This window comes from Melospiza melodia, chromosome 2 (genome assembly GCF_035770615.1).
Source record: "Melospiza melodia melodia isolate bMelMel2 chromosome 2, bMelMel2.pri, whole genome shotgun sequence".
Taxonomy (NCBI): Eukaryota; Metazoa; Chordata; class Aves; order Passeriformes; family Passerellidae; genus Melospiza; species Melospiza melodia.
This window is the reverse complement of record NC_086195.1, coordinates 79,323,299-79,340,868: the sequence shown is the minus strand read 5'-3', so window position 1 is coordinate 79,340,868 and position 17,570 is coordinate 79,323,299. Positions and strand designations below refer to the sequence as shown.

Sequence of the window (17,570 nt, the reverse complement as noted above, 5' to 3'; positions counted from 1 at the left end):
GTCTGGAGCTAGGCTATAGCCAACTCTTTATTGTTTTTATTTTCAACTGAAGTAATCCACACAGAAACACAAACTCCAGTCCACATCTCCCCTCACTGCCCAACATTTCCATTGCCGAGCACAAACATTTAGCAACATAATTGTAGCAAGGTTTGATGCTTGATAAAAAAAAAGGTAGTGCACTGTGGACTTTCAAATAAGAATTTGCCACTGCTGATAACTTCAGCTGAAGACAGGTCAACACACAGAAGGAAGAGATTCTGCATTTGCAAATGTTCATCTAAATGATTACTAGAAAAGCGTATTTACTGAACTTCAGCATCATTACATGACTAAAAGCAATAATGAGAACCACAGAGGCAGCTGTCCTCCTCTGCTTATCAGGACAGGCAAACTGCTGGGAAATATCTACTGTGATTTAACAGAAGGGAAGAATGAGAGTAGGTTTGTTAGAACTGTTTCAAGTAACTTTCCGAGCTCTATGTGAAATTAAAGCAATTCAACACAGTAAATGAAATTATATATTGTCATGCTATTGCACTGACGCACTTATCAGGTGCCCAGATATTAAACTTCAAAGAAGAAACCCCAACTATAGTTTCTCCACACTGTCCATTAAACACTCCTAAAAACAACTACTAACACCGCAATTTTGGAGCTTTTAAGTCGGAGACAGGAGGAGACTCCACACTAATTTCTGCCACTGTGAACACAAAGACTGAGAGAAAGCTACCCACGAGCACAGTGGGACGCCTGATCCCCAGCACTGGATTAAGCCTCTTTGCAAACAGCGAATAAAAGCAGTGATCTGAAAAAGCTAATCAGTCCCTGCTGTGGTATTTAGACTACCTCAGTTGCTGGTATTGGATAACGTTAAGCATATTAAAACTTCTGTAGGCAAAATTTGAAGCCAGTCCAGTTCACCTATGTCCAAGAACTGCACTTAAATGCAAACAGGATCACTTGGCTAGTCATTTGTTATCTCCCTGATGAGAGCCAGGCATTTCTTTTGCAATACAGAGATGCTTGCTTTGCAGAGACACATATGATACCCTTTATATACATCTATAACAGAGAACTCTCTGGCAGAGAAGTGCTGTACTTGTGGCTCTACAACCACGACTAGTGCCAGTGTATTACCCAGCTTAGAAAACTGCCTTAAAAATAATGCTGTAAGACATTCACTTGCGAAGACCTGCCCCCTCTACATCTTCTACAGAAGCAATAAGAATACCACCCTGTTTCATGTGCCCCCAAAATCTCCACACACCAAGTGCATGTCTTCAGGGAACCAGGGATAAACTTTAGTTGCAGATTAAGGTTCACACAAACACCATTCTGCAGCACTATGACCAAAATGAGAATGGATGTAATCTGAAGACTTACATTATATTGTTAAATTTACAAAAGATATTCTAGTAAGCTAGAGTTGGGTGAATTAGGAAGACCTTTTCTAATTCTATTGTGTGCGCAACATCAGTTACTTAAACCAGATGCCTCTTCTGGAAGCATCTTCTCAGCTCTTCCCTAAAAGAAGTTGGGTTCTTGAAGTTTACAAGGTCAGATCATCCTATTAAATCATGCTTGTGATGACAGAAAAGCATTCATACTAAAGCTTATCGAGTACATGAGGCTTCCCTGTGGGAATGATGAGCATACCTGCGGCGGTGCCATCACATCTGTGAAAGGCAGATGTGCCTAACAGCATCACCAGAAGGTACAAAGCAAGCACAAGGCACACAGCACAAAGGGACAAAGCAAGTTCCACTTTTTGTGCTAAAACCTCCAAATCCAATAATGAGTTCAACAGCTTCCTATTATGATACTCAAAATACAAAGAGGTAGTAAATTAAATCCAGTCACAGCAAATGTAACAGCTCCTTCAAATATCTGGTCTTGCAAGATGAGTAAGCTATAAAAACCTGTATTTGTGGCTGCTAGGTATGGGACATTTTGTACAGTGCTCATCAGGTCCTTAGTGCCACTTGATTAACAGCAGGCCAGCACAAAATCCTGAATTGCTTGGAGGTGATGGGTTTGAAGTCTCTGTGGTGGAAGGAGATTTCAGAATGGCATAGCAGAAGGGTATGGGATGCTACAGAGAGACACAGACCAGGCTGTCTCTTGGTTTGGGTGAGGGGTGGGAAGGAGAGCATCCCCTTTATCCTCCCCCCCCACTGCCCAGTGTGGTGTGAAAAGTACATATGGAAGGGCCAGAGAGACCAAAGGGGGGAGAGCTGGAGCAGCTGGGAAATTCAGACAGCAGAGGCTGAATATATTAGGGAAGCAATACTATAAGGCAGAAAAAACCCTCTAAAAACCCTCCAAAAAAGCTGCTAGCTCCAGCCAAATCTTGTTGTTTCAAACACATTGAAAGCAAAGCCTTATTTAAAGAGAAATTATTTTATGCAAGCATACAAAATGGTCATTCTGTCATTCTGTAACTCCAGTGGTATTATTGCAGTAATTAGAAAGACAATTTGTCCCATTAACATGTTTAATTTTCTTTTATTTTACAACTTTGTGCTAAGCCTCCTGTAATAAATTATGTTCTTTGCAAGAACACACTGCAGAAGTTAAATCAATCACATACCACTGCATTTATGAAGTAGAAATTAAGGTTATAGGCTACAGACAAAACACAGCCCCAAAAAAGGTGAAAAACTTATTTTTAATGTTGGACTTGGAAGCTGCAAGGGAGATGCTTATTTTTAAAATTACAAGGTGGCAATGCAAAAAAAAATATTCCTTTCAAGTTATACGAAGAGATAGACTATCTTAAATAGAACACTTGAAAGAAGATCACCTAGTTTTGAGGAGTGGTAAGTGGTGCTCTCAACTGGATCTACTCACAGTCAAAACCAGACAAAAAACCACCACTCTACAGCCATACAAAGGACTGAATTAAATGACCCATAAAGAATGCCTAGAATTCAGAAAAAGAACTGATATTATGATAAAGATGAGTAATGTTTTGCCTAGAGAATGACTAACCTTTCAAAACCACCATATTTTAAAATAAGGTTCAACCGTATTTTCAAATGCAGTGCAATTGCTCTGCAGAAAAATATGCACTTTCAAATGCATTAAAACAAAGTGGTGAAGAGTTCTTTCACTCTCTGAAAAAAGACTCATCTCTCTTTAGTTATCCTGAAAATTAAAAAAGCAGAGATGCATTTTCCAGCAGGGCATCATCTTAAAGAAGGCCAGAATGTCTACAGTTTCTGGGATAATCCCATTAGATCATTGGTATATTGGCTGCATGCAAGACCTGAGCAAACCATTGCAACATTTATCAGGATGTCCTCTGAGGTGTTGAAGTAGAAAACCCCAAGTGTTATCATACATAGCAATTACTTTTTTTTGCTAACCACGGGTGAAACAGATCCAGTCTTCATTTTTCTGTTGGCAGACAAAGGCAGTGACCATGAGTTGTTCATCACAACATGACAAAGCACCAGCCTGCAGCTGCACAGTGCGCCTACATAAGGAGCCCAAGAGGCTTGAGCCACACCAACCAGCTACACAGAAAGCATAAAGCAGCATTCTGTGATGCCAAAAAGCACTGGCATCACCCTCACTACCACACTGAGATGTAGCACCTGAAATGAAATACATTTTCTGAACCATATTTTAATTTTAAAATGAAATAGTTTTGATTGTGCGACAAAAAACCCCTCCACTGTTTACCTAAGAGGATGATGATTTCCTCAGTACTGTTACTTACAGATATTCACTGAAGGCATGGATTCCTAAGATGCATTCCTTTCACAGCGTCACAGAATCCCTGAAGTTGGAAGTGACCTCTGTAGGACATCAGGTCCAACTCCCCTGCTCCAGCAGGGCTACCAAGAGCCAGGTGCTGTCCCCAGACAGCATCTGAACACCTCCAAGAATAGACACTTTACAACCTCCCTGGGCAGCTGCCAGTGCTTGGTCATCCTCACAGAAAAAGTGCATTTCCTAATGTTCAGAAGGAATAGTCTGTGCCCACTGCTTCTGGTCCTGTCCATGGGCACCTCTGAAAAGAGGCTGGCTCTGTTTGCTTTGCACACATCCTTCAGGTATTTATATGCATTGATAAGAAACCCACAAGTCTCTTCTCCAGGCAGAACAGTCCCAGCTCTCTCAGCCTTCCCTCCTAGAGGAGATGCTCCACTCCCTTCATTAGACTTGCTCCATAACTCCTTGTCTCTCTTCTGCTGGAGGGCTCAGATTTATCTCACCAGTGCCAAGCAGAGGGGAAGGATCACTTCCCCTGCCCTGCTACACAACCCCTGCTCATACAACCAGGCTGCCTCCAGCACAATGACATACAGCAGGCTCAAGGATTTCCCATCTTTAAGTGGATGCTCCAACTCAAATGTGGTTAAACTCCAGCACAAACACACAAGCCACTGTAACCACACCTGCACAAGCACACCAGGGCATGCACACAGAGGGACAATCCCAGAAGTCTTGTTTCCAAGGGCAGTAAGTCACGTGGCCAGAAATTCTTGGGGGTTTTTTGGGAATAGACACAAAGCTCTGCTGGAAAGTATTCAGGGGTTTGCAAGCCAGAAAGCACTGAAACCCCTTTCTACACACTAAGGTGGCTGTTGGGCAACTGCTCTCATCAACACCATCTCATAAACTTCAAGTGTGAAATGCACTGTCTATTTCTGCAACAAATGGGGGAACAGTGCTCACTTAAAGATTGCAACTGCTTTTCTATTTTTTAGTTTTATTATTTATGAATTGAAGGAGACACAAAGCTACAAAGTGTTCAAGGGAAAAAAAGTTTCCACCAGTACATATATGACAGATTTGATCTCCTCCCACTTCCAGAAAGAGTCACGTTGTCTGGATGCTTTCTGAGCATGAAAATTTGAACTGTCTAATTAACTTTCCCTGTGACAATACTGGGTGGCCAGGCAATGCCTACAACTGTACAGAGTGTATACCATCATGCTTAACAAAGTACTTTTATTCAAATTCGTTCTGTCAGAAGAAAATCCTCTTACAAAACTAACATGGTAATGTGAAAAAAAGTATTCTCTTCATTTAAATACACTTAGCTAGTCAACTTAATATCTTTTATCTCTGCCACAGACTATTGTTAAGAATTTGAAAGGTTTGTCAGAGGAAAATAGGCTTCTCAAACTGTCTAGAGACATGGCCAGGTTATGTTTCAGGCCATGTTGCTGGCAATGGAGCCCCATAATCTCCAGGGTTCCTGGACACAGTTCAAGGTGTTGGTTGGACTCTGTGTCGCCCTAAATGGCTTCACAGTGTTATGCTTATTTGAGACACAATTCCTATGCCTGTACCACACGGCTGCAGTTGTCTTTTTGGCCTGGAGCCTTCTGCAAGAGAGCTGCCAGCAGCGGATTTTCTGCACGACTTTCAGCCTTGCCATTTACTCTCTACTGGGATGAAAGAGTCAGAGAACATGTTAAGGTTCGATGTTTTACCCAGATTTAGTAAGCTAAGAATCAGAGAAGACGGAGATGATCAGGTGGTTTGTAAAGACACACTTGGCACATAACTGTTTCTTACTTTCTAAGGAAGCTTTCAACAGATCTCACAAGTTGCAACAATAGCCACATCTTACAAAAAGTGGGTTACTGTAGCTGCAAATCAAAGTTCCAAATGAACTTGGGTTCTTGGAATGAAAGAAAAGAGCTGCACAGAGGTCTATCTTATTACCTGTCATTTAAGTATAGCTTTTCTTCAGATTTACTGTATTCCTGAACTCAGGAAAGACCATCAGAAAGTCTCCACACTGAGCTACATACAGGCTTTGAAATCCTAGTATCTTACACGTTAATAAAACAGCTTGCTCATGTTTAATAACCTAATACATCAGAAAGAGACAAACTGTGTCAGTGATTTCACATAATTTTTCCAGCTATTTGTAGTGTCAGAGTCATCCTGGGCTCAGAAGTTTGCAGCTTTTAAAGTAGTAATTAATACTGCTGACCAAATTTTCTTGTATTTGGTTGAAAAGCCAGCTAGATTTTAGACCTGTGAATTCATGCACACATTTCTTTAATTCGACTAACATTTTGCATTTTGAGCCCTTCTGAGCCCCCAGGGCTCATACTTAGTTTTTCCAAGTCCTTGTCATGAAGTTAGATCTGATAAAGACACGCAAATGGGAATACTTTATTCAGAACTGGTGATGCTTTAACATTTAGTATTAAATAATTTAGTTTGGAAGGAACCTCTGGAGGTCAACTAGTCAAACAAACCCCCACTTAATACAGGATCAGCTACAGTAGGTTGCTCTATGTCTTTTCCTTTTGAGCATTTCCAAGGCTGGAGACTCCACAACTTCCCCAAACACCTGCCCCAGTGTGTAAGTATTCTCATGGCGACATTTTTCTTCCTCTTCAGCCAGAATTTCTCACTATACCTTGCCAACTGCTGCCTCTTGTCCTTTTGCTACATGCCTCCACACAGAGTGCTCTGTCTTCTCCAAACAAGTTACAGAGCTGAAGATGGCAACAAGATGCCCCTTTGTCTTTTCTTAAATAAGGCTGAACAAACTCAGCTCTCTCGGTGTCTCTCCTTGTTACACAATGTACTCCAGCCCCCAATCAACCTGGTTGCCATCCACTAGACTGGCCCCTGTAAGGCAATGTTTTCTCTTGCCCTTTAGAGATCAAAACTGGGCTCAACGCTCCAAATACAACCTCACCAGTGCCAAAAAGGTTAATGATCACTACACTTAGCCCAATGGTGATCCTCTTGCTAATATGCCCTATTTAGCCTTATTATCTATTTCTGCAACATCATCTTACACTCATCAAGGGACGAGGCTTTACGGTCCACAAAAGGATCCCATGTCAGCAGATGAACTAAACCCTATTTACAATGCCCACTGGAGGTGTCTGTTTTCAGTCTGCCCACTACAAACATTTTCTCATCAGAGATCTCACAGGCATAATGATAAGTGCATTCAAGCTGCAGATGAACAATTCAAACTGCTCACAGAAGTAGCAACAAAGATCAACTTTAACATGATAATGCTTATTTCACACTAATGAGTTTGCTTATCTGAGGTCTCTCTTGCAACATATGTATTTATCAGAACCAAACTGATTTGTAACATACTAATGTCCAAAATTCACCAAGGCATTACATGTGAATTACAGTCCTACCACAGCCTTCTAAAACTTGGAGCGGCCAGTTTTATGAACAAATCAGACGGCAGACTACCACCAAATACTGTACAAAACTATAGGGAGAGACCATGCACTCCACCAACACCATTATAACTTATCAAAGAACAATTATTCTCACTCCTGAAAAAAACTGGCTGCATAATTTCACAATGCAAACACACACAAAATCTCAGTGAGATCTGTAGTTTAGCTTCTCCTAAATGATGAGGCAAGGGTGGTTTACCAAGTTTCACTTATACTACACAAAACTCATGACTTTGAATGAGTCCTGGCAGTAAGGTCAAGCTCCAGGAAGTGAGCACTACCTAAACACCATTAGCCACACAGACTCTTGCTAGAACCAGATGAAAATCCCATCAATGTATGCATGATACCAGGTGTTATTTTCTTCCACAGAACAGCTACAGTAAAAAGCTATGAAAAGAGAAGTGAGCAAGTGGCTGGGGAAACAGTAGCTGAAGCAGAAGACTCTGATTTTAATCTTTCACCAGAAAGCATGGGCTGTACATGCTCAACAACTTCAAGAAACCCAGACTGTAATCCCAACAGTGACAGTTCCAGTAACTCTAATGAGTCCAACTCCCAGCTCGTCAAGGATGGCAAAATCCTAGCTGGCAACGCAGCAAGAATGGCAGTGCAAACCTCAGAAGCAGCTGCTACAGAGACTTGTGAACCCAGCTGCACAGCCCTGGGCACTTGCACATCACAGTCCTTCCCTAGCCAGAACAAACCATTTCCAGAGGTGTATCTGGCATTACAATTAGCATGTATTAGAATTATTGCTGAAGCAAAAATTATCTGAGGTTTCCAAAGCAGTTGAATGTTTTAAGGTGGAAAAGCCTTAGGGGATGTTGCTGCAAGCTATGAGGCTCTAAGGCTCTCCACTAAGATAAAGTTGAGATCTCCGTGCAAATGTTTATGGCACTTCTTATAAGAGAATGGTCTCTCATCAATAATGAAGCCATGTATCTAATCTGGAAAGACAGATAACTCATCAATTCAAATATTAGCTTTACAGATAACAAAGGACTGAAGAGACCTGTTGAGACTCAAGGCACCAACTATAATGGTAACTATGAGAGCAGAGAGATGAAGAATGAGATACCAGCTACTTACGTTAACAGCTTAAAGAACAAAAGTAGACTTGGAAAGTAGCTTCTGCCAAGACAGGCAATCTGTCCCTTTTCCAGACAATCTCTGCCAAACCACCAAATTTCATTAATCCTAAGATAAAAGGTCTAAGTCATAGCAACACTGAAATTTTCAGTTCATCACAAAACTTCAAAGTTTCATGGGACTGATTCATTGATTTCACAACTTAGCACGTTACTTTTTACAGCTAATAGGAGAGCATGGCTCACACAAATGGTTATTTAGGAATTATCATGTGAGTTTCTGTCAAGCAGTAAAGGGCTCAAGGATTTTACTCTTTAAGATGCTCCCTAGACTCTGAACTTTACCTACTCAGAGCAAGCAAAATGCTTTTCAGGTATTTGCAATAACCTGTGTCACATTTACTGAACACCTCCAGCTTCTCCGATTCTCCAATCTCTGGCACTCCTCTGCAACTTTCAACCTCCTCCCAAGACATTCCTTTCATACCAAAAGAAGCTATTCTATTTCTTCCATTGGGAGGATTAATAACATCCATTAAACTTTTCTGCACTCCCATCCATTGAATGACTTGCCCCTCCCTCCTCTCTACCCACTCTTTTCTCAAAATACCAACCTCTCATAAAGTAAAATCCCTCCTTCTTAACAAAGCTTTCGTTTCCTCATTATCCACCCTGAAGAAAACTATAATTTTAAGCAAGAATACATTTTAAATACTTTGTATAATACTGCAGAAATTTTATGCAAAGAACACAAAGAATTTAGAACCAAATCACTTTGGTCTAAAACAGAGATATTGGGAGCTACATTTATGAGCACATAGAAAGTTTCTACATTTAAAGGACAGCAGAACCTGGGATGGTCTAGGATTCTATTCTGTATCCATCTACATGTGTGCACACACACATGCACATATAAATATATAAATAGACACCCACACTCCCAGGGAGGAGGATGATGTATGTCAAATTTTAAAGTGTTACACTGGTATCACAAATCAAGCAAATAATACCTTTAAATGGTCAGCTCATCAGGAGAGGTAGTCTGGTGCTCACTATGACATAAGCCTGGAAGAATGATGAATCTCACAGTTGCAGAGGGTGAACTATGTTACTCCTCAGGGGAAACTTTGAAAACATCTCGTCTGGACCTTTTGAGTTGGGAGAGTAGAGGTGCCAGTCTTAAACTTGAGGTATGCTCTCAAAGCATTCTCATTTTGCAGCTATAACTCAAGAATGAATGGTGCTTGAGTTTACCAAAGCCCTAAAATAATTCTTTAATGGGCAGTACAACACTCTAGCAGAATGTGAAAAGTCAGTGTCAAATGTTAAGCCCAGCACTCCATGCTAAGGAAAACACAATTTGGATTTTTGGCAGTGCAAGCTAAGCTTTTTACATAAGACATGTGATCTAACCTGAAGTAATCAATCCTGATAGGTAAAAGAGAAATGCCTGGTTCATCTAAGCAGAAATCCCCAAGGTTATGAAAACCTCTGTCAATTTCTACTCACTACTAAACAACTCGGTAAGGAACATGCTTTTTGACAGAGCCTCAAGCTGTTATACAAAAACATTTAAAGATGAAGACCTTTTCAGTGAAAAGTCCCCTCTAGCTCTGGAGATCTGCCTATTCCACAAGATACACAGAGGAAAAAATACAGTGAGAAAAAAAAATTAAAAATAAAAGAAGGATGAAGAAAAAGGAGTGGGGGAGAGGGGAAGAAGAGAGAGTGAAATGCTTCATAACTCTACCAGGAAAGCAATTATGAGCAGATTACAATTGATTTTCTATCTATTTTCTAACTGAAAATAACTACAGTTTGAGGCCAGGAAGTAAGAAAAATGATTCTTATTATACCATCTCACCTCTGGTTTTTTTATAGTTTACTTTTAACATATAATTTAGCAATTAAAATGAAGTGTCAATTCTTTCAAGCATAAAAATATGGGCTTGTTCAATTAATGGGTTTCTTGATTCAAACATATGGTAGAAGTAGTACATTTATTGTAAATATTTAGCAAGCTTGGAGACATGAGGCATTTCACACATAACTATATATGATAAGAGATATAAAGCATCACTCTACAACTTCAGTCCGAGGACAGAAATGGCTCAGTCTCTTCATAGAAACAACTCACTGCAGTTTTTGTACAACATCTGTTTCTTACAGTAGCTCAGACAGTTTTCAGTACCCCAAGTGAAAAAGCAAGGTGCAATCACCTTGATCACTAATAAGGCTGCTGGCTAGCTCCCATGGCAACAAACACTATGGAAATGACTGAATGATGAAATATCTCTTGAATAACTTAGAAAAACTCTTATCTATGGCTACCTAGCTACATGTGAGACATTGCTCCAGAGAACAGCAAAAGCAGCAGAATAATATTTACAGAAGAGGAAAAGCAGAAGTTTTACATCACACGTTTTCTACCCTTCCTCCTAATTACTATAAATCTCTCTCCTCATTATTTACTACTGTTGCTCTCTCTGAAGCATTTAAGTTTTTAAGAATTATTTAAAATAGAGATTATGAAGAGATTGATCATTGGATGCTGAGGCTACCAAAATCCAGATTATGATCTGTTTTAATTAAAAAATAAATAAAGGACAATTAGGGGGGGAAAAAATAACAGACTCTCTAGTTCTGGGCAGAAATTTTTTAAAAACTGGCTTAAGTCAGAAGTTAGGGAGATGATGCAGAAAATACTGAACAAGATTTTATTACTCCTGTAATGAAAGAAGTCAAACTAAATCACACATGTCTTTTCTACCAAATGGAGTTGCTTAGCTGTAGCCATTTCTAAGTACAACAAAAACTGACCTGAGCCAAATAAGTTCCTCATTTTACTTCACACTGACTTTGAACTGCTTTTTCTCCAGCTTGCTTAAAGAGTGCTTTCAACTGCATGTAGCATGTGTAAGACCTCACAAAATAAAATTTCCTAAGGTTTTTGATTTACCTATGTAAAACTGAGCAGTAAATATCTAGTCAATAGGTTTCATCTAATATCTAACTGCATCTCCAATATTTTCAAGTCTCACCAACTGCAAGCCTAGTCTTCCTCAAAAGTATCAACAGCTCTGGAACACCAACAGTGTTTTTAAAGGTTGGTACAACCCAGAGAAGCAGGCAGTGAAATCACTGCAGCAGTGTGTTGTTCAGCACAGCAGTCAGCATGAAATGCACAATCTGCACAGATGAGTCCAGTCTGGATAATCCCTTCATGCTCTGTCAGGTTGAGGGTATGAGGTTTGTTTTTAAATTGCATACCTTCAATAAACTCCACTTCTCTGCATTCACATTTTAAGGCAATATTTTTCAATGCGTGTTTTGATTTGCAGATGTGTAGAAATACTGTTAGTGGAGTTCTGTCTATTAGGATCTTATAAATAATAACTGCCTTTTAAAAAGGACTGCAAATGGTAATGGTAACTGCAGCTCCCCTGGGTGACTGCTGCCCAGAAGTCTGGTGTAGTAATAAAGGTGTAATAACCATGGTAAGATTTGCAGAGAGATGAAATACTTTGAATTGGTTCAACTACACCCATCAGGAAAAAACAAAAAGTAAGTTTTCGAATTTTCAAGACTAAGTGGTCTAATTAATAAAGAAGAGGGAGCAGGGAGAGAGAAAACATAAAATTTTCCTCCTAATTCCCTAAAATTGTTGCAAATGTGTTTTACACTGACATAACAAATTCTCTGTAAAATGCCAGCATGCTTCAGTTCAGATTCATTAATGACAGATTACACCCTGTTGAAGTGTAGTATCACCCTGGAGCACTACCAGTTAGAAAATTCAGTTCACTAAGATATATCTAATATAATCCTTCAAGAAGTCCTATTGTCAGCTCACTGGCTTGCTATATAGGCAAATGCTACATGGTAAGGAGACAGTGGAAGAGGAAGTACCCTGCCAGTTTGAAAACCCAGACATACTTCAATGGTTTATTTTCCTTCCAGATCAAAAGACCGTGCTACTGCTATCTTAAGTATGTTGTTAATTGCATAACCCTAAGAGCTGCAACTATGAGTTATGTCTCCGCTTTGCAAACACAGATCAAGAGGACAAGACACAGTAAACACGACATTTCAATACATCTGTTGTTCAAGAAACGTAGCCTGCCGTTCAGCGGGATGCATTTACTTAACCCAACTTTTGGCAACACCATCGCTTATTTCGCCCTGTCAGACGCACCAAGCCAGAGCCAGGCACGGGAGTGCGAGACAGGGCCAGGTCCGGCTGCAGAAGGAGCGGCACAAGCACAGCCCGGCGGAGTTTCCTCCCCCGGGGCATTATAAAACAGCGTCACCGCTCCACAAATACAACCCCACACGCCCGGCGCTACTCAGACATGCCTGCAGAATTACGCCCCAAACACACAGGTGATTGAAAATTAATTCTTACGAGAAATTACTGCTTAGAAGCCACAGCCAGATCTGAGAAGGGTGAAACCAACAGATATTGCGGTTCGGTTAGAGAAAGCCAAATTATGCAGCCTGTCCTCTCACACAAAGCGGAGGAAATAAATCGACACCCTCCTCACAGAATTATTAAAAACAAAACAGCCACAAAAACAACCTCAAAAGTTAGAAGCAGGGGAACGGCAGGGTAGGTAGAGTACCTGAAACAAGTTTAAAGTTCCTTGTCAGGCTCCCGGTGCGGGCGGGTACGCGTGTCCCCGGGCCGGCCGCAGCTCCGGCACGGCCGCGGGCGGGGCCAGCCCGGCGCTGCCAAGGGGGCACGGCCCCCCCCGCCGCCCCGGCCAGCGGCTCCTGCCGGGGTCGGCAGCGAACAGGTCGGGGAAAACTTTCCGGAGGGACGGGGCCTGCCGAGGCGAGGGGCGACCCCGCCGGCCCCTCGGGGCAGAGGGCCGGGACTGTCTCCTCCCTCACCGGGAAGCGCCGCCGCGCCGCGGCCTCCGCCGCCCGGGCGACCTCCACCGGGACGACCTCGGGGAGGCGCCGGGGGCAGGGCCGGCGCGTGTGTCAACACGGGGCCGCGACGCCCGGCCCCGGCAATGGGCGGCGCCGGGGCGGGAGCGCGGCAGCCTCGGCCCGGCGCTCCCCGCCGCCGTCACCGGGCCCGCCCGGTGCCGCCGATCCCCGCGGCCCCGCAGCCACCCGCCCACCCACCTGCGGCCCGCCGGCAGCCGCCGCTGCGGGCGGGAGGAGCGGCCGCAAGGTCGCCTTCACCTCGCCCGCTGCGGCGCCGCCGCTCGCATCCCCCGGGGCCCCGCCGGGCCGCCCCTCGCCGCCTCTCGCCGGCCACGGCCGGGGCGGACGGACGGGGGGCACTCGGTGCGGGGGAACCGCCCGGGCCGGCCTCGGGGGGTGAGAGACGCGGCTCACCCCACGCGCCGTGGGTTCCCGCCCGGAATTGCCAAGGTTGCCGCGGTGCCCCCCTCCCCAAACGCCGCTACCTTACCGGCTGGGGCCAGCGGGGAGGGCCTGGGCGGCGCGGCCTGGGCAGCTGGTCCTCCGGCCCCGCAAAGGTCCTGCCGCCATCGGAGAAAACCTCCCGGTGCTCACGGGCGCTCGCTGTGCAAGTGTCCCTGTGCCCCACCGCCCCGGCTGTGCAGGTGGAGAGAGGGCGGTCGGAAAGCTTTCCGCCAAGGATCACGAACTCCCTTTGTGACAGAGCTGGTAGAGACCTTAATTTCCGTCCCGTGTTCTAATTACGAGATGTTTCCTCCCACCCCGCAGTTACTTTTATGCAGTTGAAGTAATCTACCTCTCACCATCCCACCCAGCCTTCTGTGCTTCTGCCGAGGCGGCTGAGCGCCAGGAGCTGCTTAGAAGATATGAATGAAAGTCTGGTGTTGTGATTACGGCTTGTAGCTGATGGAGCATATCGTATACAAGATAAGACACACAGCCATTGCTACTCACAGGCTGCAAATGTGTCTCTGTGTGTGTGTATATATATATATATTTATATGTATATATATAATTGTTACCCACTGCTGTTCTACTATTGGAATTTATAAAAACCTCCTCCGGTAGTCACCAAAAAATGGGCTAATTTAAAAAAAAATTTACATCCAATTTACACAAATTCTACACAGAAATGTGAGCCCAACGTGCCACTTTGAAGGGATTATTTTTTCAAAACAATGTGATAGATTTGCCTCAACAAAAGACAGTGGAGGCACAGGGCTATGTTTCTTTCCTGTATGTTTCCACAAACCCTCCCTCTTAGAGCTGACATAGCCTGTAGAATGACGTCATGATTTTGTTTGTTTGAGTCATTCTTTACCAAGTCAGTTGAATTTTTCAGTGGATCTCATCCCAATCCTAGGCACGAGTTTGGAGGGTTCAGTTAATGATGCAAAAGGCCACCTCTCACCCCTGGTTAGTTTATTTAGCTGTATGAAAGGAATTTGAGGCCTCTACTTAAGAAATCAAAATGCTTGTTCCCTCAGTCCCATATGCTGATGCTGTTTCAGAGCCAGAGTGGTGTCCAAATGGGACTGTGAATATTAATTTAATAGGGGAAATTGGTGAAAGCAAGATGAAAGAATGAGACACTTGTAGTGTGACTTTGCTGCTTATTATGGAAGCCTTTGTTGGTGATTGAGAAGCATATGAGTCAGTTAAAAGCACTGCAGTGCTGGAGAAAATGGTTCCCAATTATCAGAATAAGAAAGAACAGAGCAATATGGAATTGATTTTGAAACTACTTAAAATCACGAGAATTTCACATTAACTTCTTTTTCTTAGTATACCATAGCTCCTCCTGAGTTTGTCTAAAGGGTCTTTTTGACCTCATCTCCTGTTTAGAAGATCTTGTGATTCTGTAAACCTACAGTGCATTGTGAGTGATGAAAACACCACACTCATAGCCATGAGTTACGTCTGCTCAAATGGGAGGGCTAATCAAAATGAAGAGAGCTGCTTGATGTCACTGCACTGCTCATTGGTAAAACCTCATTTCCTCCTTATTGCCTTAGGAAACAACTTGCTTCTCAATTAAAATAGAAACAGGATTCTGACTTGGGAGTCAGAAACCAGGATTTTTCTGTTCCGTGACCACACACCCACGATATGGTAATAGTTCTTATGAAGGAGGGATTGTAAGTGTTAAAAGACTTTCTCGGGGTAGGACAGTCAGAGGCTGGGGATTTATATGCCTTCAGAACTTCCCACATCTCTTTCTTCCTTCCCCATTGTATGTCCCCAGTCATTCCTACATCACTGTTCTTCAGGTTTTGCTAAAACTCAGGATTTCCGTGGCTTCTTTGGGACTTTCACAACACTTTCCTGGTCAGCTAATGAAATAAAAAGTTGTTAGTAAAGGAGAACATACTCACAGGATTAGTCAGTACTTAAAAGCAAGAAAAGGGAAAGCGGGAGCAGCTGCCCCCTTTGGAAACCAGAACCTCCTTTGTTTCCAGAATCTGTATTGGCATAACTACAATGTAATATAAACTAGCAAAAGTTTATAAATGATACTTTTTCTAAAACTGATCTCCTGTATGTGTTAACTCTGATTTCCCTTGTCTTCCTTGTCAATCTCTGTCAAGTCAAACTTCCATTAACAGCTCTACATCAGTTATTTTTCTTTTTAGTGTAAGAAATGCACATTCATCTTTTCAGAATTCCTTTGCCGTCTCAGTTGTTGTGCACCTTAGCTATTTTCCATTACTTGAATATTTTCTGCCTCAGACAGGGAATGGCTCTTTAATTCCTTCAGTTGTCCAGTGCACTGGCCAGCCCTTCTAATTGAACCTACTCCTCACCCTCTCAGGCTGGGAAACCTGTCTTTTGTGCTTCTATCCACAGCAACCTGCTTCTAAGGCAACCCCCCAAACTCTCTTGATCCACCTTGTGCTTGAGATATCAGATATGCCAGAGCAGATAACTGATTTCAGTATAATGTCATCAGTATCAGTGCCTGTTGCTTTTGTCTTCTTAAATAACTGCTGCTTTACTTGAAGATCCTGAACATTAAGTGTATTTTTTGTTGGCTTTCTGCATTGGTTGTTTGAATACCTTTGGTAGGTAGACACTTATCCTTTCCTTGCACTGAACCACCATTATGGTGCCTGAATCCAAACTGACATCCTTGAAATATCCAGGTGGTTTGTCAGCCCTTTGTTTAGCCTTCACCTGGCATTTTTTTACCTTTTTTACCTTTTTTATCCCGATATTTTTTCATCTGAGAATCTTGTGCTGCTTCTGCCATTATTTGTGTGGAAAAGCTTACGTACTTATATGACAAAGCTGCTACAACAATGTACATTTTGTTAATTTATGTTACCACAGCAACTGAGTCATGCAAAAATGTAGTGTTTCATTGTTTGGTGTTGCACTTTGGCATTCTGATAAAAAGCTAGGGGAACATAGTCTGTGTGCAGCTGCTATGGAGCTGGGTCTTAACTAGGTAGATAACCATGCCTGTTGACTAGGTATCAATAGCTGTTGTCAAAATGGGCTTACCAGGTAGGATCCTGTAGGAATCTCAATCCAGTTCTGTTCAGTTTTGTGAGAAATTGCAGGCATGCTGGAAGAGGGGTTTGGGATTTTGACATGTAGAAAACATAAGACACAGGCTGGGAGAACAAAAGCAGTGAGCATACGTAGGTATAAAAAATGGCACAAATTCAGGAAACAAACAAGGGGTTAAAAAGTAATCTCCCAGAAAGGAATCTGGAGTCTTCGGTAAGCCACAAGCTGAGTATGAGTCAGTGATGTGTTTTCCTGTCAAAAATGGTAAACATTCCAGAAAGGTATAGGTGTGGGGAGAAATCTGTGGGAGAAATCTGTGAGAAATCTCTATGCAATATTGGTAGGACATCAGTGGAAGGGCTAATTTTGTGCACCACAGCTCAAGTACTATATGAGCCAACAGGAGTCAGTGCAGGGTGGGCAGAGGGCTGGGAAGGCTGAGGAAGCTGGAGTTGTTCAGACTAGAGAAAAGGAGGCAGAAGACAGACATGCTAAGACTCTTCATAGACTTAAAAGGCCCTTGCAAAGAGAAGGGGAATCATCTATTCTTGGTAGGTAGGGTAAGATGTAATGGACTTAAATTGCATCAAGGAGGAAAAGCTTTTCTAATGGTAACATTAGTGAGGCACAGCTTTATATCGCAGGGTGTAATGGTGTCTCTGTTACCGGATGTCTTGAAGTACATACTGGACAAATATTAAGTACTATTGATCTGGCATTGGAGTTGGAGGATGGACTAAGTGACTAATCAAGCTCTGTTACAGACCTATTTTTCTGTGATTACATATAATCTGAGGCTTCTCATTAATCATTGTTTCTTTATCCAGTCCCATTGTAC

The 17,570-nt window shown here is 42.5% G+C and overlaps 1 protein-coding gene across 1 annotated transcript in view; it reads right to left on the bottom strand.

Moving 5' to 3' along the window:
* ZC3H12C (zinc finger CCCH-type containing 12C) overlaps window positions 1-12,990 on the bottom strand; it is a 43,246-nt gene extending 30,256 nt beyond the window's left edge. Inside the window, exon 1 of the mRNA XM_063148979.1 lies at window positions 12,907-12,990. The gene's annotated coding sequence lies outside the window, so the exon portion shown is untranslated. The remainder of the gene's footprint in view (window positions 1-12,906) is intronic.
* Window positions 12,991-17,570: the final 4,580 nt, after the last annotated feature.